Source organism: Harpia harpyja, chromosome 4 (assembly GCF_026419915.1).
Source record: "Harpia harpyja isolate bHarHar1 chromosome 4, bHarHar1 primary haplotype, whole genome shotgun sequence".
NCBI lineage: Eukaryota > Metazoa > Chordata > Aves > Accipitriformes > Accipitridae > Harpia > Harpia harpyja.
Genome location: NC_068943.1, coordinates 86,735,989 through 86,739,187, shown reverse-complemented (window position 1 = coordinate 86,739,187; position 3,199 = coordinate 86,735,989). Strand labels below are relative to the sequence as shown.

The window sequence follows — 3,199 nt, the reverse complement described above, 5'->3', positions numbered from 1 at the left end:
GGAAAAGTAGCAAGAAAATTTAAAAAGCAACTGGGTTTAAGAAACATGCAAGAATTTAAATAAGGATGGAGAAGTAGAAAGTTTCAAAAGTGACGACATACAAGAAACATAGGCCAGATTTTAAAAATAGGGACAGGGAGCCTGAGAGAAGGAAACTGTGGTGGGTTGACCTTGGCTGGCTGACGAGCGTCCACCAAGCCACTCTACCATTCCCCCTCCTCAACAAGACCGGAGGGTAGAAAATACAACAAAAAAGCTTGTGGGTCAAGATAAGGACAGAGCAATCGCTCACCAATTACTGTCACAGGCAAAACAGACTCGACTTGGGGAAATTAATTTATTGTCAGTCAAAATCAGAGTACAATAATGAGAAATACGAACAAATCTGAAAAACACCTTCCCCCCACCCCTCTCTTTTTTTCCTGGGCTCATCTTCACTCCTGACTTCTCTACCTCCTCCTACCGAGCAGCACAGGGGGAGAAGGAGGGGGGGGTTGCAGTCAGTTCATCACAAGTTGTCTCTGCTGCTCCTCCCTGCTTTGTGCTCTTCTTCTGTTCCAGTGTGGTGTCACTCCCATGGGGCCGCAGGTCCTGCCAGAAAACCTGCTCCAGTGTGGGCTCCTCTCCACAGCGTCACAGCCTCCTTCGGGTGAATCCGCCTGCTCTGGCGAGGGGTCCTCCGTCGGCTGCAGGGTGCATATCTGCTCCGCCATGGACCTCCGTGGGCTGCAGGGGGACAGCCTGTGTCACCATGGTCTTCACTGCAGGCTGCAGGGGAATCTCTGCTTTAGGACCTGGATCACCACCTCCTTTTTCTTCTTCACTGACCTTGGTGTCTGCAGGACTGACAGCTTCTGCACAGCTTTTTTTTAGCCCTTCTTAAATATCACAGAGGTGCTACCAGCGTTGCTGGTTGGCTCAGCTTTGACCAGTAGCAGCTCCATCTTGGAGCTGGAACTGGCTGTGCCCAACATGGGGGCAAGTCCTGGTGTCTTCTCACAGAACCCACCCCTGCAGCCCCTATCCACTCCCCTGCCCCAGCTTGCCACACAAACTCACTACAACAGTGATCAGCTACAGGGCAGAGAGGCGGGATTGAAAAGTAAGGAAAGGGAGACAGAGAGAGACAGGGTGGGGAAATAGCAATGGGCTACAGGACAGAGAGGAGGAACTAATAAAAAAGGAGAGGGTACCAGACAGAGAGATGGATAAAAACAAATATTAGTGATGAGCCACAGGGCAAACGGAAGAATTAAAAAACGGGACAGTGAGGTAGATGAGAGAGACTGAGAAATATCAAAAACACTGATGATCTAAAGGGGAGAGAGAGGGGAAATAAAGAATAGGGACAGGGAACCAGACAGAGAGAGAATAATAAAGACAAAAATGGGCTATGGGACAGTGAGGGAAGAAGTTAAAACATAGGGACAGGGACCTGGAACAAGAGAATCTAAGAAAGTAAAAGTGTATCCAGAATACAGGGCAGAGAAAGGAATTTAAAAATAGAGACACAGCATCAGACAGGTGAGAGCGGTGGGAATTGTGAAGGGCTAAAGGGCAGACAGGGAGGAATTAACAAGATTGGGATAAGAAGACAGACGGATAGATGGAGAAAGACAAAGTAGTGATGGGCTGCAAGGCAGAGACAGAGAATAAAAAAAAAGAGGGATGGGACAGGTCAGAAGTGCAGAGAGAAAAAGAAAACAGAGAGGCAGAACAACAGAGAAAGAGGGGGACTTAGAGAACAAGAAAGGGAGAGGTACAGAAAAAAAAAAAACCACAAAAAAATTAAAGCAGTGAGAGAAAGAGAAGGTGGGGGCAGGGAGGGACTGGGATGCAGAAGAGGGGTGACACAGCCCCAGGGGTCCAGGACTCACTGTACCTCCTGCTGTTGGAGCTGCTGGGAGAATTTGACAGTTCAGACATGTCTGTCTCTCTCTCCCTCTCCCTTCCTCCTCTGTAGCTGCACTCACTTGACTGTCATCCACCTAAGAGAATAGAATGGTGTCTTCCAGCTCTTACAATATGAGGCTTCCTAGAAACACAGCCTCACATGCACACACACTACATGGCTGTACTGTGGTTTTGGTTATGCATACAGACCCTGCCGTGCACACTGGTGATCGGACCTGCTGCGGACTACACTAGGAAGGATCCATCCTCACCTGGAGAGGCAGGCTATCTCCTGTCTGCAGCTGGTGGCTGGATCCTCTTTATTTTATTCTTCAGCAGCTTTACCATTCTGTGGCCTCTCCAGCTTCAGCGTCAGCTTCAGCAGCTCCTGTCCACAGCCAGTAAGCGCTCCACCTGTCCCTCTGTGCTCCCGCGCCGCAAGGAGAGGGAGGCCAGGCAGAGACAGCCCACGCAAGCCTGAGGCTGCTGCAGTCAACGGCATCCCCAGGGGACGAACGGACAACCGCACCCACAGCGTGGCCTCTGGGAGAAGGAAAGAGGCAGCAGTGACCATTATTACCGCAGCTCGACCCTGGCCGGAGCCCCTCCTTCCGCAGACGCCGCTCGTTCCCCGCGCCGCTGCTAACGGCACCCACGTTAAGGGAGACTCCAGACCACCGCAGGGCCAGCTTGCTGCCCTCGCGACAGGGCTCGGGGGCTGCCTGCGGCTACAGCGCAGGCTTCAGGGGAGGGGCTGGAGCTGGGGGCAGCCGCACAGGCCAAGTGGGGCCGGGGGAGCTCTGGCGACTCGGGCGGGCGCCCGCTAGCCGCGCCTGGGGGGTGCCCGCCTCCGTCCCCTCTTCCCTTCTACCGGCTCTCGGGGAACTCCCCAGCGCTGCCCTGGCCCGGCTCGCCTCCGGCGGACCGGCAGCCTGCCGCGGCGGCAGCTTCACAGCTTCCCGTCCCGCCAGGGGGCAGGAGGCACCCCCTAGCCCCGCCCCCGCTGAAAGGGATCGCTCGTCTCACCCGCAGTCCCGGCGCTCGCCCGCTGCCACCCAGACCCGCGCCCTGCGAGCCGCCGCGCTGCTCCCGGGGACCGCGCATGCGCCGGAGGGGCCGGAGCCCGCGCGCGAGCGCCGGGCTGCCCCACGCGCAGAACGGCGCATGCGCCCGGGAGGGCTGGTCGGGGAGCGGGCGCGGCGGGAAGCCCGCGGAAAACCACGCGAAACCGGCAACGCTCCTGTGTCTGACCTGGTCTGACTCCGGGGGCCGCGGCGGCAGCGAGGACTACGCCGCTCCCGAGAGC

The 3,199-nt window shown here is 56.0% G+C and overlaps 1 long non-coding RNA gene across 1 annotated transcript; it reads right to left on the bottom strand.

Moving 5' to 3' along the window:
- Positions 1 to 318: 318 nt before the first annotated feature.
- Positions 319 to 2,432, bottom strand: LOC128141057 (uncharacterized). Its single transcript, XR_008234883.1, has 3 exons — positions 2,166 to 2,432; positions 1,883 to 1,988; positions 319 to 768 (listed from the first exon to the last, which is right to left on the bottom strand). It is a non-coding gene; the product is annotated as an uncharacterized LOC128141057 (long non-coding RNA).
- Between the last annotated feature and the right edge of the window lie 767 nt (positions 2,433 to 3,199).